Genomic DNA, 26,246 nt, shown 5'->3' with positions numbered 1-26,246 from the left:
TCATTTGATGACATCACTGAAGTGGGCATTGTCTGACAGGTTTTTGGAGAACGAAATAAAATTCAAAAATATATTCCAGGATGGAATTTGATATGTTTGCTGTTCTCCTCCCTTTTCAGGGACACATCTAGCTGTCTCGAGGGAGAGGTGGCACCCAGGAACCACATGGGACCGGCACACTCAGGCTGGCACTCTGTACTTCTGAGGTCCAGATGGAACCAGACAAGCCCCAGCACCTAGCTCTGACTTCCGTTTAACCCTTAGCTTTTCTTCTCCCCGATTTGTCCTCTTGTTAGTTCTTCCAGTTTAGAAACTCTTTTTGAACTGATGGGCTTCCTTCTTCTTCCTACTTCCGTATCCTCTGTGTTTTGTCCCCTCTTCTTTGTTCTAGTGCCTGCCTCAAGCACGGGACTGAGTAACTGACCTCTCCCACTCAACCCAGGGTCATCCCTGTAATGTGCCCCTGGGGGCAATGCTGCTGCGTGTCCAGGAGACCTCAGCCAGCTCCTGGGTTTCTTTCAAGACTTTTCTTTCTTAGAGTAATTTTAGGTTCAGAGCAACATTTAGAGGAAGGTACAGAGATTTTCTGTCTCCCATACATGCAAAGCTTCTGCCATTATCAACATCCCCCACCAGAGTGGCATTCTTGTTACAATGGATGAACCTGCACTGACACATCATAATCATTCAAAGTCTATTGTTTACATTAGGGCTCACTTTTTTTTAATGAACATTTGACACACAATATTACATTAGTTTCAGGGGTACAGCATAGTGATTCAACTTCTCTATATGTTATGGTATGCTCATAACAAGTGTAGCTAACACATGTTATGGTACAACCCTATTACAATACCACTGACTATATTCCCTATGCTATACCTTTTATTCCCATGATGTACTCATTTCATAACTGGGAGCTTGTATCTCCCACTCTTTTTCACCCATTTGCCCATTCCCTCATGCCCTCTGGTAATCATCCATTTGGGTTCACTCTTGGCATTGTACATTCTATGGGTTTCCACAAATATATAATGACATGTACCATATAGAGTGTTTTCATTGCCCTATAAATCCTCTGTGGTCCACCTTTTCATCCCTTTCTCCTAACTAACCCCTGGAAATAACCATATTCATAGTTTTGCTATTCTAGAATGTCACATAGTTGGAATCATGTAGTATATAGCCTTTCAGATTGGCTTCTTGTACTTAGTGGTATGCATTTAAGTTTCCTTTATGTCTTTGTATGGCTCAATGATTCATTCTGTCTTAGCACTGAATAATACTGTATTGTCTGGATGGACCTCAGTTTATTTATCTATGTACCTACTGAAGGACATCTTGGTTGCTTCTAAGTTTTGGGAATTCTGAGAAAAGCAGCCATAAACATTCATGTGTAGGTTTTTATGTGGACATGCGTTCTCAATTCTTTTGGGTAAATGTCAAGGAGCCTGATTGCTGGATCATGTGGGAAGAGTATGTTTAGTTTTGTAGGAAGCTGCCAAACTGTGTTCCAAAGTGACTCTACATTTTGCTTTCCCACCAGCAATGTCTGAGAGTTCCTGTTGTATACACCCCACCAGCATTTAGTGTTGTCAGTGTTGTGGATTTTGTCCAATCTAGATAGGTATGTATGGTAGGATCTCACCGTGCTTTTAATGTGCATTCCCCTGATGACATATGATGTGGAGCATCTTTTCATATGCTTTAAAAAAAAAAAATACAGGGCTTTTATTGTATCTTTAAAATATCACAAACAGGCCTTAGGAATCATCTACTGGGGTGTCTGGGTGGCTCAGTCGGTTAAACGGTCAACTCTTGGTTTAGGCTCAGGTCATGATCTCTTGGTTCCTGAGTTCAAGCCCTATGTCGGGCTCTGTGCTGACAGTGCAGGGCCTGCTTGAGATTCTCTCTCTGCCCCTCCCCTGCTCACACTCTCCCTCTCAAAATAAATAAATAAACTAAAAAAAAAAAAAAGATCATCTACCATTTTGTTTCTGTTCCTGGACAACTTAGAAATTATTCATCAGCCTGCTGAGCCATTCTTTTTTCAGAGACATAGATCCATCCCCAAATTTTCTGATATTCTTGTTTTCAACTGTTGTGGCTTGGTGAATCAAAGCAGCTGAATTTGATACAAGTTCAATGTCATTTCCTTCTACAATTAACTCATCTTTTTGGGCACAAGACACTGAACAAGCAATGCCTGGTCTCATCCAATCTCTGCAGATGTATTCTTCAACCAGGAAATTTTGGACTTCAATAAGATACCTGTTCTCCTGAATAATGACATTGATGGAGGAAGTGAGCATACATAGACCTCATCTTGTAACGAAAGCCAAATAGAACACCCTTGATCACGTTCTGTACATGGCTACAGAAAGTGTGAACGGTAGCCAGTTCCTTTCTATTTCCCCACCATTTGTCAACCTAGAGCCTCTTCTTTTTCTTTCCAGGAAGACAGAGTTTTACACTGAAGTGCTTTGAAGTCCTTCTGCAGGGTTCTTCTGTGGATTTTCACAATAACTGTGCATCCTTTCAGAGTGATGTTGACATTTTCTGGAATGTCAGTAATCTGACTGCTGAGAATGATCTTCATTCTCACAGTAAATGAGGCAAAGAGCTCATATGCTTATTTGCCATCTCTGTGTCTTTGGTGAGGTGTCTGTTAAGGTGTTTGGCCTGTTTGTAACTAGGTCTTTCATTTTCATATTGTCAGGTTTTAAGAGATCTTTGTATATTTTGGGTAATAGTCCTTTATCAGATGTGTCTTTTGCAAAGGTATACTCCTAGTCTCTGGGTTATCTTCTCATTTTCTTCACATTGCCTTTCACAGAGCAGAAGTTTTGGGGCACTTGGCTGGCTCAGTCAGTAAAGCACGTGACTCTTGATATTGAGGTTTTGAGTTCAAGCCCCACACTGGGTGTAGAGATTATTTTAAAAATAAAAATAAGGGCACCTGGGTGGCTCAGTTGGTTGAGCATCCAACTCTTGATTTCAGCTCAGGTCATGATCCCAAGGTCATGAGATTGAGCCCTGCATTGGGCTCTATGCTGAGCATGGGGCTTGCTTGAGGTTCTCTCTCTCCGCCCTCTCCCCGGCTTGACATATTCTCTCTTTCTCAAACAAAAAATAATAATAAAAAAGTAAAAATAAAAGTTACCCCTCTTGATAATATTCACAGAGCAGAAGATTTTAATCTTAATGAAGTATAGCTTATCAGTTATTTCTTTCTTGGATTGTGCCTTTGGTTTGTATTTAAAAGTCAACTCCATGTCCAAGGTCATCTAGGTTCTCTTTAATGTGATCATCCAGGAGTTTTATTGTTTTGTGCTTTATATTAAGTCTATGATCCATTTTAAGTTAATTTTTGTGAAGGTGTTAAGTTCTAGATTAATTCCTGGGTAGTACAAGTGCCTTATATCAACAAAATACTAATTCCTCCTTCCCTTCCCTTGTGTCATTGTTGTCATTTATTTTACATACATACATAAGAATATATGCACCCATAAGCTATATTCATAAGCATACATAGTTGCTATTCATATTTTGAACAAACAATTATCTGGCTAGGTCAATTAAGAATAAGAAAAATAGGGGTGCCTGTGTGGCTCAATCAGTTAAGCATCTGGCTGTTGATTTGGGCTCAGGTCATGACCTCATGGTTTGTGAGATTGAGCTCCACATCAAGCTCTGTGTTGGGCTTGTTACTGACAGTGTGAAGCCTGCTTGGGATTCTCTCTCTCCCCCTCTCTCTCTGCCCCTCCCCTGATAGCTCTCTCTCTCTCTTTCTTTCTCTCTCTCAAAATAAATAAAAAACTTTTTTAAAGAATAAAAAATAGTAGTTTTTATTTTATCTTCACTGTTTCTTATTTCTTCTCTGATGCTCTTTCTTTATGTATATCTGAGTTTCTTTTGTTTTTAAGCTTATTTATTTATTTACTGGAGAGAGAGAGAGAGAGAGAGAGAGAGAGAGAGAGAGAGAATGAGCAGGATTGGGCAGCGAGGGAAGGAAAGAGAATCCCAAGCAGGGCCTGCACTGTCAGTGTGGAGCCCCCTCCAGGGTTCAAGCCCACAAACTGTGAGATCATGACCTGAGCCAAAATCAAGAACCAGATGCTTAACCAACAGAGCCAGCCAGGTGCCCCTAGATCTGAGTTTCTGATCTACGTTCTCCTTCTCTCTAAAAAACTTCCTTTAACATTTCTTGCAAGGCAGGACTATTGACAACACATTCCTTCCATTTTTTTTGAGAAAATCTTTATTTCTTTATTAATGCTAATTTTGTAGGGTTCAGAATTTTCAGATGTTTGGTCTAGGTGATTGGTTTAAGATGATTTCTGAGGAAAAGCTGAATATAATTTTTATATTTGTTCCTCTATAGGTAAGATTTCCCCTGCCCCCTTTGGCTTTTTAAAGGATTTTTTCCTTCATTTTTGATTTTCTATCATTTGAAAACGACATGCCTACATGTAGTAGTTGTTATTTGCTTTTTTTTTTTTAATTTTTTTTTTTTAACGTTTATTTATTTTTGAGACAGAGAGAGAGCATGAACGGGGGAGGGTCAGAGAGAGGGAGACACAGAGTCTGAAACAGGCTCCAGGCTCTGAGCTGTCAGCACAGAACCTGACGCGGGGCTCGAACTCACAGACCGTGAGATCATGACCTGAGCCGAAGCCGGCCGCTCAACCGACTGAGCCACCCAGGCGCCCCTGCTTGTTTGTTTTTTTGCTGCATGTATCTTGCTTGTGGCCTCTGAGTTTCCTGGATCTGTGGTTTGGTGTCCGAAATTTCCCCAGTTGACCCTCAGTCATTATTGTTTCAAATATTTCTTCTGTTCCTTTCTCAGTTTTCTTCTCTTTCTGATGTTCCTGTTACACGTATGTTACATCTTTTATTGTTGTTCCACAGCCTTTGGATATTTTCTTCTACTTTTTTCAATCTTTATTCTTTGTTTTTGGTCTTGGTAGTTTTTACTGATATATCCTCAAGCACAGAGATTCTTCCCCCGCTTTGTCCAATCCACTAATAAGCCCAAAGTTGTTCTTCATTTCTGTTCTAGTGTTTGTTTTTTTTTTATCTCTAGCTTCTCTTTTTCGTCCTTTCTTAGGATTTCCATCTCTCTGCTTACATTGTCCATCCATTCTTTCATGCTGTCTAAATATCCCTTTGAACCATATTAATCCTACTATGGTTCCTGTCACATCCCTGCTACCTCTGGCTAGGATGTTTGCTATGTCTTCCAAATTTTTTTTTTTTTTTTTTTTTTTTTGCCTTTTAGTATGCCTTGTGATTTTTTCTTGATTACTGGACACGATGAACCAAGGAAATTCTCTAAATAGGTCTTTAGTAATGTGGTGTGAGGTGTGGGGAGAAAGGGAAAATTCTACAGTCCTATGATTGAGTCTCTGTCTCTTAGGGAGCATATGCCTCTGGACTTGGAATTGCACAGGTATTTCTTAGGGTTTTTTCCCCCCTAGGTGGGACAGGATGGACTGGCGTTGGGTATTTCTCTTCTTCCAGGCCATTTAAGCTCTGATAATACCTTGGCAGGTCAGTTTCTGGTTTATTAGTTTCACCTGCAGTAGGCCTTGTTAAGAAGAGAGAGCTCTGGTTTATTTCAAAATGGTTCCCTTTCCCCTCTCCCTGCTGGAAGCCCAGGGATTTTTTTCTTGGCTGTTTATTGTGATAACCTGGTCAAGTTCTTGGGGGCAAAATTCACAAGAGTTTGGGCCTTATTTAAAACTGGGTTCCTCTGTAGTTATTAACTCTCAGACTTGCCCACATTGAGCTTTCTTTAAATCATTAATTACAGTTCAGGTTTTCCTGGCCTGGTGCTGGCTCCCATGGCAGTTTCCACTCAAGAGTCTCTGCTCAGGTAAGCTGTGACTTCCTGCATTTGCCTGTCTCTCTAATATTAGGGGCAGTGGTTTGCCTTGTCCTCTCCTCTCTTATATATTCAAGAAGAGTTGTTTACTTTTCAGTTTGTTCTGCTTTTTACTTGTTGTTGGGACAGAATGGTGATTTCCAAGCTCCTTAGGTACAGAACTGGAAACTGTGCTCCTGAGTTTCTTGCCCTAGCTGGAGGAATTTATGATCTCCAGGCTACCAGGGTCCCAGGTGAGATAGCATGTGCTATGAGTGGCCTTCTACCTGACCATCCAGGCCAAGGAAAAACACTTACGTGCTGGAGAATGTTCCCTGCTCAGAAAATATGACGATATGATGGGGATGACTTTCAGTCTCCATGAATTTACTACTCTAGGTACCTCATATAGGTGGAATCATCATGTTTGTTGTTTGTGACTGGCTTATTTTACTTAGCATAGTGTTTTTAAGGTTCATCCATGTTGTAGCATGTGTCAGAATTTCCTTCCTTTTTAAAAAAAAGTTTTAAGTGTATTCATTTTTGAAAGAGAGAGACAGAGCGTTTGGGGGGGGGGGGGGCGGGGAGAGAAGGGAGACACAGAATCCAAAGCAGGCTCTAGGTTCTGAGCCGTCAGCACAGAGCCCGATGTGGGGCTCGAACTCACGAACCGTGAGATCATGACCTGAGCTGAAGTCAGACGCTTAACCGACTGAGCCCCCCACCGGCGCCCCAAATTTCCTTCCTTTTTAAGGCTGAACATTGTTTCATGTTTGCATATACCACATTTTGTTTATCCATCTGTCCCTCATTGGACTTCTAGGTGGCTTCCATCTTCTGGCCATTATGAGTAATGCTCTATGAACATGGGAGGACAAATAGCTGTTTGAGTTCTTGTTTTTACTTATTTTGGGTAATATGCTCAGAATTAGAATTGCTGGATTGTGTTGTAATTCTATTTTAAATATTTTTGAGGAATTGTCATGCTGTTTTCCTCAATGGCCACCTGATTTTACATTCCCTCTAGTGACACACAGGAGCTCTGATTTGTCCACATCTTAACCAACTCTTGTTATTTTCTTTTCTTCTCCTCCTCCTCCTTCTATAATTAGCTATCCCAATGGGTGTGAAGTGGTATCTCATTGTTCTTTTGATTTTTGTTTCCCTCATGATTAGTGATGTTGTGCATTTTTTCATGTGCTTATTGGCTATTTGTATATCTTTTTTGGAGCCATGTCTGTTCAAATCTTTCCTCATTTTCTAATCATGTTGTTTGTTTTTGAATTGGGTCTGAAATTCGATTTTTTTTTTAAATTGTCTTAAACACATTTTAAATATTGGTTACTAAGTAAATATTTAAAACACATGGGGGAAAAACTCTCAATGATTGTGGAAGTCAGACAAATCCTATCAGCCAGTGGTGCTAGCCCCAGTGCTGCCCATTCATTGCCTCTGCCCTAGATGGGTATGGACAGCTCTAATGGGGGGTCGTCCAGAAAACAAAACATGGTGGGAAGGACCAAAGGAAGGGCATTCCCTGTTTAACGAATGTAGTGGTTTCCAAAGTCTTATTTTCTTTCCTTCTGTTTCCAAAGCCTTAGCTGTGCTCACCACAGCAATGAAAGCAAATTACGTATTTGACTTTGTTTAAGGGAGGGCCTCACCTGGTGAGGAGTCAGAGAAAACTTCCCATTAACTCAATGTAGAGTATCAAAGAACTTTGTTCCATTGTACAGGATATTGCTTTGTAAAACATCTGTTGACTCACTGCAGGAGGAGAAAATAGCACATTGATCTGAAAATATATTAACTAGGTAACTCAAGGAGATGTCTTCAGTACTTCAAGTGGGCTCAGTGGAAGCAACCTGGACTGGAAGGTCCTGTGACTGATTCTGCCCCTGCTACTATCTTGCTTTAACCTTTTGTTCCAAGCTCTGCTTCTTTCCCTCGAAGATGGCCTTAATAATACCTTACTGGAGGTGCTTTTGGAAGGAGTAAAAGATTTTTTTTTGAAAAGTAGAGGTGCTTTTTAAGTGTAACATTCTATGTAGCCCTAACCTTCGAATCTCATTTTTCCATTGGTCCTGGGAGCAAGCGTGGGAGAGGGTGACACTTGTTTGGTTTGGGCCTCCTCGAGTGTTAGACTGAAGCTCCCAGCCCCCTGGACTTTGCCCTTTGAAAGGCAATGAAGTTTTGTTTTGTTTTGTTTTGTTTTGTTTTTTCCTGCTGCAATTATTATCGTTCTTGATATTTTCCACTTCTCAGCTTACATGTCTCTTCCTGGCTTCCTTCGAAGCCACTGCCATCCCTCTCCAACATATCCCTGGCAAAGGTACCGCGATGGTTAGCCAGGGTGGCCTGTGTCCTTCATAACCCACACCATGACAGGCTTAGGATTTGTTCCTGAAGTTCCTGTAAACACCTGCTCGGGACGGAGAGGTGTCTTCCCGCACATGAGCACAGTTCTTCAGGCCAAAGTCTCTGGAACTGAAGCAAATTAAAGGCCCTCTAAAGGAAGAAAGCATTGTCACAGACCCTGAGAATACATTTGACATACATAGAGACATCTGTCTCTATGAACTTACTGCTCTAGGTATCTCATGTAGGTGGAATCATCATATTGGTTGTTTTGTGACTCACTTATTTCACCCAGCATGTCTTTCAGGTTCATCAACAAAGACCTTCAGAAATCTTTGGCCCCAGTGTAGCAAACCGTGTTCTAGGAGGCGCGGTGATGGAAAACAGGAGCGCACATAACAGACAAAAAAGCACGGCCTTACATACCCCAGGCCCTCTCCTTGCTAGCTGCGTCACCTTGAGCAAGTTTAGCATCCTCTTCTATGCTACTAGGGAAATAATACCCGTCTTCTCAATATGATGAGAGGGCTAAATGAGACATCAGACTGAAAGTGTCAGGAATTTGGGGTGGGGGGGAACATAATAAAACTTAGTTCCTTAACCATTTAAAGGTGGAGAAATATATCAGGGGCAGGGCCTGAAGCATTTGCCAGGTGCCAGCCAGAAGTGCGAGCGGCACATTTTTCATTTTCAAGGAGCTGGGGTCCAGGAGGGATCCAAGCACTGGGCATCCTCATGCCACCCACTGAGTGTCTTGTCCTTAATGGGTGGTTTCCTGAGACGTGGGAGGATCGCATTACCTAAAGTCAGTGTCCTACAAGTCCATCCTCTGTCTTTCTTTCCCACTTCTCCTGAGAGACTTTGGAGCCTTTGTACAATACAGCTCCTGGGTGTCTGCCTGATAGCCAAATTGCCCCAGAATGGGGAGGAAGATTGGGCTCCTCACTGTGCCTTTCTACACAAATGGCCATGGCTATCATTATTCAGGGCTGAGCCTGCAGAGAAAATTGTATAACTGTGCAGATTAGGGCCGTGACAAATACATGGTTTTCAAAATCAGTTAACCCTTAATGATCCTTTTGTCAAGGGTCTGTTCCTTTTCCTATATTCCTCAGCTACTCTTCCAAACCTTTAAAAAAAAAAAAATTTTCAAGTTTCTTTATTTTGAGAGGTGGGGGGGCGAGGGGAGAAAGAATCCCAAGCAGGTTCCGTACTGTCAGAGCAGAGCCTGATGTGGGGCTCGAACTCACAAGCTGTGAGAACATGACCTGAGCTGAAATCAACAGTCTGATGCTCAACAGACTGAGCCACCCAGGCACCCCTCTTCAAAAGCTTAATCCTACAGGAGGGGTGGTGGAAGAAAATCCATTCCTGTTTTTGTTATCGTATGATCTGAAGCAAGAATGGGCAGAAGGAAGTAAATCTTTCAGAGATAAAAAGAAAGAATTAACCACAAGTCTTTTTTGCATATATATGTGCTCTCTTTCTGTGATAGTAACTTAATGTGTTTTTACATACTGTATACATTTGTACGTGTCTTCCATTATCTGCTTGATAGGCAAGGAATGTCACCTATAGTGTTTGCAAAGAATCAATTATTTAAATCTTCATATTTCAAAAAAAAAAAAGCTTAATCCTTCTCCACAAACCTCCTAACTTACTCTGCCCTGCCCTCTCTGCATATGCACTGGCCTCTGATTTTCTGAGAAAACCAGTTTGCTAGATATCAACCTTCCCATTCTCACCTCTCTGCATCTTCAGAGTTGTCCCCTTTGGCACCTTGCCTCCTCAGAGTCAATCCAAAGACTCTTGGCACAGACATTGAGATGTGGTCTATTTATTTTACTGAGACCCTGGGCCTCATAGACCATATAATGATGGAGATGGTGGGCACTGTCTTTGCTACCACATGGGTACAGACTGCATGAGAAAAGTGAAACAGAGTGGGAGACAGAGACAATCCCGTAATATTTTGATAAATCTTTGGAGGCAGCCATGCCTGGATTTGTTCATCTGCACGGGTTAACTCTCTTTTACTCTTAAGGGGCTTGAGCTTCTGTCACTCACAACTAAAGGGGACTGAAAGAAAGCACACTCTTCTAGACTGCAAGTGTCACCAGAGGAGGACTATGCCTGTGTCTGTGTTGTTTATTCCCAGCACTTAGGACAGTGCCTGGCACATAGTAAGTTCTCAATAAATATTTATGGACTAACTCTACCTGTGCCTAGTGTTGATGGTCCCATCTCTTCACCTCAGCTCCATCTTTGTTCCAGTTTTTAAAAATCATTTTCTTTCCTGTGTTTTAAGCCTCTCCCTTCCTCAGATAGTATGTATGTTCAAGTCCCCTTAATCCTTAAAATAGAACCAAGCACATAGTAACAAAATAAAAATCTTCCTTTATTATGGCATTTCTTTCTAGCACCCTGACCTACTTTCCCGTTTCATCTGAGCTTTTCAAAAGCATATTCTTAACTCATTGCAACCTGGCTTCCGTCCCAACTATTTCAATGCTGTCATACTCATTCTTGACATCCCTGACGTGAATGCATATATAGCACTCTCTGTCAGCCACTCTTATTACTCTCCGCACAGTTGATTGATAACCCTTCTTCCTAGGAAGCAGGATGTTTCTCAGAATCTTCTAGACTCCACTTTCTAGATCTCAGCTCAAGGCTCTCCCTTTTGCCTGAAAGTTCTGCTTGAATTCTAGTAACAGAATTTGGCCTTCCACCAACAGATTTTGGATTTTTTCCCCCTGCATTGGAACTATAGCAGCACAACACTCTCCTTGGCCCTGGTAATTTGCTCCTGGCCTCTGTCACCCAGTGTGTCCAGGGCCCACACTGATGTCACACCCGGACCATCAGAGTTATACTAAGTGGAGGATGGCCTTTGTGACTCCGAGGCTGGTACTCTTCGCTCAATAATTTTCAGAGGCCAGTCTCCTAGGCCCACTCTGTAAGTATTGAACTGGAATTTTCTCTGCAAGCCCAGGATTAGGTTAAAGGTAGATTTCATTTTATCTAAGATAGTGTACTATTACCTAAGGCCATTTCGGGAATGAGATTGTGAATGGAAGTACCTCGTCACACTGTTCCAGGAGCCCCTCTGAGAATTAATCCTGGCTGGTTCTGATGACCAGACAAGTAGTGGAGGATTCTAGGCATCTAAGTAGAAAATTACAACTTCACCCATATAACAAATGAACATGCATAAATAATCTGAATTGTATAATTTATAGAGGCTTAAGAGATAAATGATCTCTGCTCATCCTGCTAGCTTTAGAAAACAACAGAGTTCTCCAGTGGCTACATCCATTTCATTTATGCACTCAGCAAATATTTGGCAAGCACCTACCACCTGCAAGGAGTTTATTATCCACATAGGGATAAAAATCACGCAGATAAATAGCTTTAATAACATGTGGCATTAAATTTCAAATGGGTTTTCTTCTGCTAAAAGGCTACAAGGAGCCTTAAGAGTAAGAGCTGTGTCAACAAACATGAAGTACTCATTTAATCTAGTAAAGGTCCAGTTCATCTCATTCAGAGATGGCTAAACATGGCTCCGTATCAGAGCCTAGAGCAGTAGCCCACGGCGGCCCCTAGGAACTGATATTTCTAACAGTGTTCCTGAGTGATTCTGATATGCCCCTAGACTTGGGCATTATAGGTACATTTCACCCTTTGCCTCAGAACTGGATTTGCCATCTCAGTGTCATTTGATGGTATCTTCTTAAAAATAAGTCCTCTCTTGATTATCTAACTATACTCCCTCTGGTTCTTCCCTGTCTGGTTTTTCTCTTTCCCTGGTTACTAATATTCTGTCAGCCACATATTAGTTTTCTATGGCTGTCATAACCTCCAACTTAGTGGCTTGAAATCACCCAAATTTATTATTTTACAGTTTTGTAGGTCAGAAGTCCAACACAGGTCTAAAATCAAGGTGTCAGCAGGGCTGTGTTTCCTTGTGGAGACTCCAGGGGAGAGTCTGTGTCCTTGCCTTTCCCAGCTTCTAGAAGCTCGTGGCCCTCATCCATCCTCAAAGCCAGCAACACTGGCCTGACTCTTTTTCATGCTGCATCACTCTGACTTCCTCGTCTGTCTCCCTCTTCCACGTGTGAAGACTTTTCGATTAGATTGGGCCCACAGGGGCAATCCACGATACTCTGAGCAACGTCGATTCCATCTGCTGCCCCCTTTGCCATGTACTTTAACCTCTTCACAGGTTTGGGCATTTGGATGTGTCTATCTTTGGGTGCAGTTTGGGGAGCATCGCTCTGCTGCTGCTGGCCCTTACTGTGGTTGTTTTGTAGCCCTCCCCTTGCAAACCAGGCCTTCAGAGGCCAAACAGGTGGTGTCAGTGAGCGAAGCTGGACCGGGAGACGAAGCGGTGGGCTGGGGCCCCTTTTAAAGGAACCCTGGCTGATCAACCGGCCAATTGTGGTTATGTGAGAATGTGTGCCCAGTGTTGCCAAATCTTTTGATTTTTCAGAGAAGCCAGAGCTTTTGTTTCTTTGTTACATTCCACAGCCTTTAAATATTGGCAATAAATTTTAATCTTTAAAAGCATTGTGTGAGCCAAGCCAAACATATCTATTGCTATATTTGGCCTTGAGCTGTCCGTTTATAACCTCTGCTCTGTATATTCCCCCTGGAAATGATCTCATTATGCTTAAGGATTCAACTACCACCTGTACTGTGCATGATGACTCCCAAAGCGATCTGTTTATTTAGATTTCTCTGATCTGCTGACAACTGTATCCCCAACTATATTTTCAACAGCCACAGTGACTCATGCTCTCTCTGCACAAATCTGCTTCTTGAGCCTGAGACCTGGTAGTCCCTCACTTTCTAGTCCAATGGTCACCAAGTCCTAACAGTCTGCCCCTTCCTTTGCACTTGGGGCTGTGATTGCCTCTTTCCTGGATTATTATAATACTTTTTTGTAATAAAAATTTTTGTAATGTTTTTAAATTTACTTTTGAGAGAGACAGAGAGACAGAGCATGAGTGGGGGAGGGGAAGAGAGAGAGGGAGATACAGAATCGGAAGCAGGCTCCAGGCTCTGAGCTGTCAGCACAGAGCCCAATGTGGAGCTTGAACTCATGAGCTGTGAGATCATGACCTGAGCCGAAGTCAGCCTCTTAACCTGCTGAGCTACCCAGGTGCCTCAACACTCTTTTTGCTCATCTCTGAGGATCCATTCTTCCTGATTCCAGCCTATGCTCTAAAATGCAACTTAGATCACATCTTCTTTCACTTCTGTGGAACATTATTCAGTGATTTCCAATAACCTACAGGATGAAGTCTTTAGACTTTAGTCCATAATATAGCATTCCATGCCTCTCATGTGGTGACCCAGCATTATCTCTCCAACCTCATTTCTTACCACTTTTCCATTGCTGTCTGGTATTTCAGTACTACAGAACATTAATTGCAGTTCCCTGTATATGGGATATGGCTTACCACTCACTGGTCCCTTTGACGGAATGCCCTTTCCCATTGATCCACCTAGAGACCTATTATTCCTCCTTACCCTGAAAATCAGGGCTTACTTAAATGGTGAAATGTTCCCCGACTCCTTCCCTGCAGCCTTTCCACAGCCCTTCCTCCCAGCAATCATTGTGCTTTGCTTATGCATTTTTTACTGCACCTGTCTCATGTGGCTTTAATTATTTGCTCATGTACATGTCTCCTATCTTCGTGTCTTAGCGTCTTTGTGACATGAGTACTTAGCAGAGGGCCCTCGCAACAGACACGCCTAATAATATTTCTGAATGAACAAATGAATGAATGAAGGAACCATGCTACACAGATGGCATCTGTCCTATTTATGATCAAAATTACCCCAAGGAGTTGTAATTCTTTGATGAGTTTCTCATTCGTCTCTTCAAATAAGTTTCTATCTTCCGCCAGCTGCAGAAGCTCTTTGAATGATTTAAAATGCAGAATTCAAAATTGGCTGCCAAGAAATGCCACTTCATTTCCTTTCTAAAATAACGTGATTTTCCCCGTGACCCAGACAAAAGAGCAAGACTTGGCTAATGTGTCATTTAAAAAAAAAAGATTTTTCGGGAAAAAGAGGTTAACTTGAGTAGATAAATGCTTTGCCCCTTTCCTTGGTGATCCCTAGGTGTTTCTTCCCAGGTCTGAAGACTCTCTCTGTGTAAATGCACAGGGGAAAGACACTCTAGGTCCTGCTTCTAATCCCACAACAACGCCATCTCAGGAAGTGCCAGGACCCTGTGAACCTTGCAGGCTCCTGCAATTTAGTCATAGATCTGGGCAAGGACCACAATTTACAAGGCATTTCTCTCAGACAGAGAGATTAGTCATCTTTCTAAAAATGGAAGGAACAGGCACAAAGGGGCACTTGTCTTCACAGGAAGCCTGGCCAGCAGAGCCCCCAGCAAAGCCTGTAGACTGACTGGAAGAATTGGGGGGAAGATCAGCTCAAGGGCAGTCCCACGGTCACTCCCAATCTGCCCAACTGTACTAGTACAGACCCAGGGACAAAAAATAAAGCCAGTTCCTGGACGACAGTTACCAGATATCTTTTTTTTTTTTTTTGAAAAAGAGAGAGAGAGAGAGCACACGCATGTGCAGTGGGTGTGTGTGGGGAAGGGCAGAGGAAGAGAGGGAGAATCTTAGGCAGGCTCCAGACCCAATGTGAGGCCTGATGCAGGTCCCACGACTCTGGGATCATGACCTGAGCCTGAAATCAAGAGTCAGATGCTCAACCGACTGAGTCACTCAGACACCCCAGACATCACTTTTTTGATGCCTGAGGTTTTCTCTTCTCCTGTGTCCCTGTATGTGTTATCTCCTGCTGCTCCTTGAGGGAAATGGAGAGAGGGAAAGGAATTTACATTCACTGTATACCTATTGTGAACCAGGAAGTATGTTAGATGCTTTAAATGCTTTTCTTTTCTTTTCTTTTCTTTTTTTATTTATTTTCACCTTTATTTATTTTTGAGAGAGCGAGACAGAGTGTGAGTGGGGGAGGGGCAGAGAGAGACAGGGGGGACACATAATCTGAAGCAGGCTCCAGGCTCTGAGCTGTCAGCACAGAGCTGGAGGCGGGGCTCAAACTCATGGACCGTGAGATCATGACCTGAGCCAAAGTCAGCTGCTAAACCGACTGAGCCACCCAGGCGTTCCTATGCTTTTCTTTTTTTAACTGGCTTCAATTTTTTTTTTTTAAGTTTATTTATTTTTGAGAGACAGAGAGAGACAGAATGTGAGGGAGGTGGGGGATGGATGGGAGGGAGGATAGAGCAGAGAGAGGGAGACATAGAATCCCAAGCAGGTTCCAGACTCTGGGTTGTCAGCACAGAGCCTGATGCGGGGCTCAGACCCAGAAACCATGAGATCATAACCTGAGCCGAAGTTGGATGCTTAACTGACTGAGCCACCCAGGCGTCCCTAACTGGTTTCAATTTTATTTGCCTTCTTAAATCTCCACTTTACAAGTGAAGAGACTGAGCATCAGTGAGGCCAAGCAACTTGCTCATTTCTGAACAAGCAGTAAATGATGGGGCCAAGATATTATTCCGGTAGATGTTATTTTAAAGCCCACACTTTGCTCCACTTATGATGCTGCTGATATAGAATAGCTGTAAAATCTAATTTTTGTGCTTGAGTGCCAGAATGGAGAGCTTATGTTAGCCTATCCAGAGTATTCTCAGGCCAACATTTGGGAAACAAATCAACACACGTTATGTGAAGGGACTGTCACGTTGATCCAAAGGGGTGTAATACCCAACCCCTGCCTTTCAGGACTGGGAAGGCCAATCTGGTGAGATGAAGTTCAGGAGTAACACTAGAGCATGTGAGAGCACAGGACCTGCTGCAAATTAAGCATGTCAGCAATCCTGGACATTTCTACCATCACTCTGGTGATGTTCCCGTGGGTGACATACTCCCCTGGGGGTTTGTGGAGACATCGCTACCATATCTCCTCTTCTGCTCGCTCAAGAAAATGTGTTAGACAGCAAGTCATTGGGAACTTGCCATTAAAAGGATTACTTGAATCATGGAGGATGTTTGCTATTTTAATCATTAGTAGTGACATACCCGTGGCAATTTCACAACAGATGGCGGTGCATCCATATGTTCAGAACTACTGTGCCCGAGGATCACTGCAGAGGGCAGCCAAATGTCTAATGTGGACAAAATATGCTGTGAGCTGAGATGAGGGGGAGCTCGACAGGGCTGGAGCACATGGGGGTACCTTACCCAGAAGAGCCGATGATGTAGGCTCTCACGCCTAGCATCGTGCCTGGCATATGGGAGAGCTTAACAAAGGAACCACATTGAAAAATGCAGGGCACACGATACCAAAGGGCTGCAGATGCCAGTCACACCCAAGGTCCAGCATGAGGTAGGACCCCCCCCCCCTTTCCCAGTGCAGTGAGGACACACGAGTGAATCGCAACTCCCACCCCCTCCTGCAGACACATTATCTCAGGGAGGGGATCAGGTAGGGGGGAAACTCTCAGAAAAAACTGAATATTTCCTAAAGTAATGGCTTGATTTATTAGTCTGGAGTATGCTTTTAGTCAAATAATATAAAAACTGTTTCTTCCCTTAGCCAGAGGGTGTGGGGTTGGGAGGGGGACTGGATTGATAAGGAGCAAAGGAGTTACATTTTCTCTGCTGTAAGTGATGTGCGAAGTAAAGTTTGTGACTCTGTTACATTGATATTGTTATTTGCTGGTTTTTCCATTTTAGATATTATGCCACTCCATGTTATTTTCCCCCTTTTCATCCTAATCTTTGTTAATTAACACTATCTTTAGTTCTTCTGTCGCTACCTTTGTGTAACTTCACATTTTATACTTCAATCTCTTTCTTATTCCAACAACTTTTCAGTGATATCTCTGAGTTCCTATTTTGTCAGGTAAGGGCACTTCTCTCCACCACTCCTTCCACCTTCTAATTTCTGTCATTTGGATAATTAATGTTTACCTTCTATTCTGTAACCATATTCAAGTCTTATTTTATAATATATGTAGGTTGAGTCTAAAAGATTGAGAATCAAAAATACATTTATGCTGCTTTGACTATGAAATACTTTTCACTGCAGGGCCAAAGGTCAATGTCATGATTCCTGCACCTTGCAGAGGGCATTAGCCCCTGGCTGCTGCTGTAACAAATTTGAATACCACAGTTGCTTCGTGGCTTACTCAACACAAATCTAAAGTTTTGGGAGTCAAAAGTCCTCCAGGGGTCTCACTGGGCTCAAGGTGTTTACAGGGCTATTCCTTCTGGAGATTCTAGGGGAGAATTTATTTTCTTGCCTTTTCCAGCTCTTATAGGTCACCTGCATAGACTCGCGGCTTCTTCCTCCATTTTCTTCTCTCTCTCTTTTTTTTAAAGTATATTTTTTATTTATTTTTGAGGGGGAGAGCCCAAGCCTGGGAGGTGCGGAGAGGGAGGGAGAGACAGAGAATCCCATGTGGGTTCTGTGCTGTCAGTGCAGAACCTGACACAGGGCTTGATCCCACAACCTTGAGATGATGGCCTAAGTTGAAATCAACAGTCAGACACTTAACTGGGTGGGCCACCCAGGTGTCCCCTTCCTCCATTTTCAAAGCCAGTCATTGTATTTCTCTGATCTTTCTTCCTTCATTACATTTTTCTCTGATCATAGCCTGGAGAGGTTCTCTGTTATGAAACAGTCATATGATTGGATTAAGCCCACCTGGACAATCCATAATAATCTCCCCATCTCTTGGGGCCCCTGGGTGGCTCAGTGGGTTAAGCGTCTGACTTCAGCTGAGGTCATGATCTCACAGTCTGTGAGTTCAAGCCCCGCGTTGGGCTCTGTGCTGACAGCTCAGAGCCTGGAGCCTGCTTCAGATCCTGTGTCTCCCTCTCTCTCTCTGCCCCTCGCCCACTCATGCTCTGTCTCTCTCTGTATCAAAAATAAATAAAAACATTTAAAAAAAGTAAAAATAATCTCCCCATCTCACATGTCCTAATCTTTGTCACATCTGTAAAGTTCCTTTTGCCATATAAGTTAACATTGGCACAGATTCCAAGGATTTGGACATGAATGAGGAGTCATTATTCTATCTACCACAAAAGATAAAATGTGCCTGGTGTTAAATAAAAATGAATTCTTATACTCCATCATTGTTCAAAAGCCACACCATATTTTAACATGCATGTTTCATTTTTGGACTCCAATTTGGACCAATTGCTTTCTAGGTCTGCTGCTCTGTTTTCACGTGGGATTTCTTGTCCTTGAACTCTTGGTTTGATCTCACCATTTCTTATATTCCACATCTTCTGTATCTTTATATTTGTTGCTTTTCACCCCAATCCCCACACAACTTGCCATGAAACAATGCATAGGAAACAACCTCTCTGAGTTCTTACACATGATCAATGATTCCTCCACTCCCTAATCTTTTACATTGTTTCATCATCTTGTATTCACTTCATGCTGATTCCTAATATGACTGGAATTTGCCATTTATATTTTGCCATGAATTATTCATATTTTTTTTTCCAACTTTAAGTTGAGTTCACTTTTGCTAGAACTCTTTTTATGTATAGTGGAGATTAATCCTTTGTAATATATATTTCAAAATTTTCTTTCAGAGTTTATTTATTTTCAAATTTTGTTTATGAAGGTTTCTTCATACATTTTAAATTTATGTTTTAAATTTATAGTGTTCAGGCTTTTCCTTTATTGCTTCAGGGTTTTGGGTTTTGCTTAGAGAGATGCATATATATTCTAAGTTACACAGACATTATTCTGATTTTTTCTAATGTGTACTTTTATTATTTATATTTTGTTTTTAATCCATCTGGAGTTTAGTTCAATGTTTGTTATACTTATTAAAATTTTCAAAAGGATAGCCAGTAGTCCCAACACCATATGTGTATTAATTTCTCCCCCCACCTCACTGCTTTGAAATGCAATCTTCATCAGATTGTAAACTTCTGTATATTCTTGGAACTATTTTTGAACTGTTGTCTTCTGTTGATCTGCTTTATGTGGCACCTCACCAGTACCATATTGTTTTTATTGTAGTCTTTAGACATGCAGAGCAATTTACCTTTCCTTGTTATTTTACAAAAGCATCTTGTGAAATTTTATATTTGTATGCTTTCATGGAATATTGAGAATATGTTGGTAAAGTCCATAAAGATTGTCCAGGATTTTGATTGGAAAACATTGAATTATAGATTAATTTGAAGAAACTCTTTATAATATTGACTTTCATTGAAGAAAAAGTTATTGGGACACTTGTTACACTGGTAAGGAAGGCTTTATTCAGGACTTTTGCAATAGATGTTAAGGGTATCACAATAGGAGAAAGAGATTAGGCTAAACACCGAATACAACGAAGATAGGAGGAGATTTGTAGCCAATGAGCAATGGGAGGGGTTTGGTGGATGAAAAATTACTGAGAGGAGTCAGACATCAAGGGTAGGGGGATTCTTGATAAAGTGACTTAACAGGATTCTTGCTGAAGGAAGACCATGGTGATCAGATATCAAGGATTCTCACTAAACTAACTTAAGAGGATTCTTCTAAAACTGGGGTAGGCAGGCTGAAGACAGGGCTCAAGGATGAGGTCTAGTTGAAAAGAGGGCTCAAGGACCCCGATTAAAGTTTGGTCAAAGAGAGAGTCTTTATCACTCTTTCCATCTAGGAACATAATTTTTCTCTATATTATTCAAGTTATATTCTATATTCTTCTATAAGGATTTACAGTTGTTTTCAGTCAGATTTTACTCCTTTTTTGTTACATTGAGTCTTTGGTATCATAAGAGTTTTGTTGATATTATGAGTTGGGTTTTAAAAATTACATTTCCAATTATAATCATTTAAATCGTAAGAGTAAATTATTGATTTTTGTAGGTTGATCTGTGCTTTGTCATCTTACTCTGCTCTCTTATTAAGTCTAGTAATTTTTCAACTTACTGTCTTAGATTTTATTTTATTTTATTTATTTTTAAACGTTTATTTTTATTTTTGAGAGAGACAGAGCATGAGCAAGGGAGGGGGCAGAGAGAAAGGGAGACACAGAATCTGAAGCAGGCTCCAGGCTCTGAGCTATCAGCACAGAGCCCGATGCGGGACTCGAACTCATGAGCTGTCAGATCATGACCTGAGCTCAAGTGGGGACGCTTAATTGACAGCCAATCAAGCACCCCTATTGTCTTACGTCTTAAACGTAGGCACATTTGGGGCGCCTGGGTGGCTCGGTGGGTTGAGCGTCCGACTTCGGCTCAGGTCATGATCTCGCGGTCTGTGAGTTCAAGCCCCCACATTGGGCTCTGCGCTGACAGCTCAGAGCTTAGAGCCTGTTTCAGATTCTGTGTCTCCCTCTCTCTCTGCCCCTCCCCTGCTCATGCTCTGTCTCTCTCTCTGTCAAAAATAAATAAACATTAAAAAAAATTAAATGTAGGCACATTTGCCCATTTATTTGCCTGTTTATTTTTCTGATGTTATTGCATTGACTAAGGTCTCAAGAAAAGGTTGAATAATAATGGTGTCTTGTTCTTCACTTAAATATGAATGCTTCTAATATCTCACTGTAAAGTAAATATGTGTGATAGGTTTCTTATATATTACCAGTACCACGTTCCTAAAGCTTTCTTCTATTCACAGTTTACTAAGATATTTTAAAAATGGAATGAATGCTAATGTAGTTAATTACAGTAATGATTGATTTCCTGAGGTTGAACCACATTTGAATTGAAAGAATTTTGTAGGATTGGTCGGTCATTTGCCCCTTGCCCTTGATGTTGTTTATAGGATCATTTCTTAAGAAGTGGCAGTGAAGTTTTTATACCCATCACTTTGGTAAACACAAAGGTTTTCCAGAACACAAAATAATTCTTTTCCATACAAAATTGTTGGTTTTGTTGTTGACAATGTGGAAGATTTTGGTGAACATCCACTTTTTTCCCCTGTCTGACCAGCACACCTTTCTTTGGAAAACCACCCCTCCCCCAGCCCATGTAATTCTGTTGAGGCTGTCAATTCTGTATATTCCCTTGCCCACGCACAGACGTAGGCTCTGACCCAGGCTGGACCAGTCAGAGTTCCCTTTCTGGATTTACACAGTGCCTGAGAGATCTCTGTCTCCCTCATCTGGGACCACACCCACTTCTGAAAGTGCAAGCCTGGAGTGGCTGGTGGTTTTATTTTCTGCCCCAGGGAGAGTGCCTATTGAGGATGAAGTTAATACTGAAGAAAGCTGGGCCAACAGGTTAAGAGAGGGGCAGAGTTTTGATGATATAGTTTGGTCTTTGAGACCTTACTGTGACAGAAGTCCCCCCTCAGACTTCCCGGTCGTGCGAGTTCACGGCTTCCCTTTTTTTTTGACAAAGCTGCTTTGCATTGTGTGGTCTGTTACTTGCTCATGAGAGAATCTTGACTACTCTCAATTCCAGAAGTACAAAAGCAAGACTCATGGTCTTCCTCACATAGCAAGAATTATTACCAATCACATTTTACTAAGAAGTGTGCAAAACCAGCCTCCAATGACCAACAAGTATGTATTAAGGGAAAGAAAAATAAAAAAAAAATCACTAGCATGCTATCTAGAATAATGTAGGTAAGACCACTGAGGAGATTCTACGTCGGGTTTTAGGTATTGAATATATGTGTTCTGCCGATGCAGGAAGAAAACTTTGGTTTGGTTTGCGATTACTTTCTGAGCCATGGTATAGACAGGAATGAGGTTATCCACAGATCAGTAAGCAACAAAGAGGGACACTGCTACTTGAATGAAAGAGGCTTTTTTTGGATGCCAGGAACCACATGATTTATTCAGAGAGAACAGTCTGCACTTAACTCAGCTGTGTGCTTCCTGACTTTGACTTAGTATAAAGAAAATAGTAAAAAATTTAGTAACAAGTTGGTTGTGCTCATTGAGTATGAGTTTTCAGTGTACTCTGTAGAAATGGGCAGTGAAGTAAAGAATCTCTTTTTCCATATGGCAATGGTCTGGCTGTTAAAGAGAAGGGTGCTTGTGAGCTTGGGAATGAGGAATGAATGAGATGGAAACATTTCTTCACGGCAATGATAATGCTCATGAGGCCATTTCAGTGATATCTGTTGGTTTGCTCAAAAGCATTATCAGTGATAGAGTATCTCATTTTTAATCTTGAAAGAAAGAGTTTGGATTTCTTAAGGAGACAGAACTCTGATGAAAATGACTTAATTGCTAAGAGTGAGTCTCATAATATTTCATTTTTAAAAAATGGTTAAAAATTTCAGTGTTCCTATTTACTTTTGATTAACTACTTTATCCTTATAAGGAATGCAAGCAGGGGCGCCTGGGTGGCTCAGTCGGTTGAGCATGACTTCGGCTCAGGTCATGATCTCACAGTCGGTGAGTTCGAGCCCCGTGTTGGGCTCTGTGCTGACAGCTCAGAGCCTGGAGCCTGCTTCAGATTCCGTGTCTCCCTCTCTTTCTGCCCCTCTCCTGCTCATGCTCTGTCTCTCTCTGTCTCAAAAATAAAATAAAAAACACTAAAAAAAAAAAGAATGCAAGCAATTCAGCAAAATGCAAGGAAGAAATTATAAAATAACCCCAAGTCTCACACCACGAGTAACATTCCAGGCCTCTTCCTATGCACGTGTAGAGACAGAAGGTCAGAGAGATGGAGTGACACATCACTAGATAGCACGCAATTTATATGTTAGATCTTATTCTTTAACAGAAAGCCTTCAATTTAATTTCACTTATGTTATAAAATCTAATTCACCAAAAGAAACTCAACTGAAAATAAATGTAATTGAATTTAACACAAGAAAAAGAAGTTGAAGAAGTAGAAATGAAAACCACAAAGTAGTGACAAAATTATGAAAAATCATCTAGAAGTTAGTCGTTATCTTCTTTAACCGCATGTACTAATTTTAGATTCTGTTAGTTGACTTCCTGCAATAAAAGATGAGAAATTACAAGTCTGCCTTCCTTTCCCCATCTTCTGATTTTTCTAGTTATCTTACTCTGATTTTGCTCAGGTTTAAAATGCTTATATTTGGTTCTATAGCTTTACTTACCATAGCTGCTTATAATTAGTATGACATTTAGACAGATTCAGGGTTCACCAGGGGCTTTTTGTCACTGCTTCTTCATTACTAAGTTCTTTATTTTGATTTATATATCGAGTTGGATATGAAGGACCCATAGGTTTTCAATTTTTTTCTTTTGGTTATTAATAGGGACTTGACTCATGCTTTTAAATTAAAAGCGACTTGGCTGGGTGTAATATTTTGGCTAGTACTTTCTTTCCCCTAGAACTTTATAGCCATTGTTTAATTGTCTTTTGGCACAAGTATAACTATGGAGATATCTGAGGCCAGTCCGATTCTGCCCCCACCTTGAAGGTGACTGAATTCTTATGCATAAAATTTCATTGGAGTTCAAAACCCTCCCTGGAGCATGGCTTGGTGTTGAAGGCTCTGTGTCCTTTCCCCCTAAAAAATAGTGCCTTCTTTCAATAAGTAAATTCAGTTTTTTGCTTCATTTTAGTGAAAAGTTTCTGTGCCATATATTTGAATATTTTTTTCTGTTTCATTCATTAATTTCAAAATTCAGGATGCCAGTAGTGGATCATCTTTGTTCTCAGTATCTATTACCATTTTTGAATTTTCTTTAATCTCTTCGTCTTTTTATTCTGCATTCTGTAATTATCTCATTGTAATAAAAATCTTCTCTGTATGTTAGTTAAGTCTGTGGAGTCCTCTCCACTCACCACCATGCGTTTTCCATTCTGTTTCTGGTCTGTGGAGATATTGATTTTTTAAAAATGTTTATTTATTTATTTTGAGAGGGAGAGCGTGAGCGGGATAGGGGGAGAGAGAGAGGGAGAGAGAATCCCAAGCAGGGATTCTTTGCTGTCAGCGCAGAGCCCGATACAGGGCTGGATCTCACCAACTGCAGGATTGTGACGTGAGCCGAAGTCAAGAGTTGGACGCTTAACTGACTGAGCCACCCAGGCACCCCTGTTGATTTTGTTTTGAATACAATCTATGTCCTTAAAGATATTTTAAAATATATTCTATCATTTCTATATGTTTTGGAGCAAAAGAGAAAAGAAGGGTTTGTATGTCATTTAAATTCTACCATGACCAGAATTTTTAAAGCTCTTCTGTGTCTATTTCATTTTTATTCCTAATGATGTTTTTTGGGGGGTATTTTCTTTAAGCTTTCCAGAAGCTATTTCTTCCTTGTGGGACCATTTTTCTTCCCATACACTTTTAGAAGTTCCTAATTGATATCTTCGGTTAAAAAAAAAAAAAAAAAAAAAAAAAAAAAATATATATATATATATATATATATATATATAAAATATATTTTCTTTGGAGTGGCCTTTATTTTACCATTGTTGTTTCTTCTCTTACTGTGATGGCTAAGATCACCTTTGTTCTTTCTTCTTTTACTGTGATGGCTACAATCCTTTAGCACAATGTAGAATACGACTGATGATAACGGGAACATCAATCAGAGTCCAGCCAAGAAAACAGAAACCATTCTAGGTATTTCAACAGAGGACATTTAATAGAAGAAATTGGTCACATAGGTGATGGAAAAATAGAGTCCAACAGCTTCACTTTATATAACAAAAAGAGCATTGGTCACATTATTATTAAAAACTTTCTAGGGGCGCCTGGGTGCTCAGTCGGTTGAGTGTCCAACTTTAGCTCAGGTCATCGTCTCACGGTTTGTGAGTTTGAGTCCTGTGTCAGGCTCTGCGCTGACAGCTCAGAGCCTGGAGCCTGCTTCGGATTCTGTGTCTTCCTCTCTCTCTGCCCCTCCCCTGATCATGTCTCTCTTTTCTCTCTCAAAATAATAAATAAACACTAAAGAATACATTAAAGAAAAACCTTTATAAAAGCAGCTAAAAATAAAGACAGACATTAAAATGGTAAAGTCACCCAAAGACGAGCAGCAGCAGAGAGCTCTATCAGCTGTGGACTGGAGGAAAAAAGGAGGAGCCAGGGTTCACAGAGCTCAAAAACCAGGACTACCTAGTGGAACATAGGACGATGACAGTGACCAGAAGTTGGGACAATGGAGAAGACTCCAGAGATGATACAGATCACAGAGAGAGATAGGGAGGGAAACACTCTGGTTATACCTTTCTGCTCCTTCCAGTGTTTTACCATCACTTTCCACTAGCCAGGCCTATCTGGTCGCTAGAGGGCTAGGGTGCTTGGGAATGAAAGTAACGCCCCCTCCCCCCCCCCCCCCCCCACCTTGCAGTGAAACAGCTGTTTGCCTAGGTGTATAATTCTAAGTTAAAAAAAAATCCCTCAGAACTTTGGAGACATTACTTTTCCATTTTTCTGTGTCCTCTTTTTAAAACTTTAGACAATTATCATGTCTTGAGGCTAACTCACCATGTTTCTTTTCTCTCATATTTTTCTGTCTCTATCTTTGGAATATAAATTCTGAGAGATTTCCTAAACTTTATCTTCTAGATCACTAACCTGTTATAATTGTATCTACACTAAAATTTATTTTCTCTGTATACTTTTTTTAAATCACCTTTACAAAGGTATCATGCACTCATTTTAAGTACCTGGTTCAATGAGTTTTGACAGGTGTAGACAATCAAATGTGCACTCATGTTGCCGCTTGTATCTGTAGCTTGTTCCTTTTTATTGGTGAGTAGTATTCCATTGTATGAATATAGCACCATTTGTTGATCTGTTCATCTGTTGCTGTTTGAATTGTTCTCATTTGGGGACTGTTTCAAAGTTGTTGAACATTTATACCTTTTATGAACATATGTTTTCATTATCTTGAGTAAACACATAGAAATAGAATGGTTAACTTTATACAGACTGCCAAACTTTTTTTTAATATCTAATTTTTTTATTGCTTATTCATTTCTGAGAGAGAGAGAGAAAGAGACAGACAGAGCATGAGCGGGGGAGGGTCAGAGAGAGAGGGAGACACAGAATCGGAAGCGGGCTCCACTCTGAGCTGTCAGCACTGAGCCCAACAGGGGGCTCGAACTCACAAGCTGTGAGA

General features: G+C 41.1%; 1 pseudogene; it reads right to left on the bottom strand.

Moving 5' to 3' along the window:
• Positions 1-2,019: 2,019 nt before the first annotated feature.
• Positions 2,020-2,599, bottom strand: LOC122227726 (annotated as a pseudogene).
• Between the last annotated feature and the right edge of the window lie 23,647 nt (positions 2,600-26,246).

Source organism: Panthera leo, chromosome C1 (assembly GCF_018350215.1).
Source record: "Panthera leo isolate Ple1 chromosome C1, P.leo_Ple1_pat1.1, whole genome shotgun sequence".
Lineage (NCBI taxonomy): Eukaryota > Metazoa > Chordata > Mammalia > Carnivora > Felidae > Panthera > Panthera leo.
This window is presented reverse-complemented; position numbering and strand designations above follow the sequence as displayed.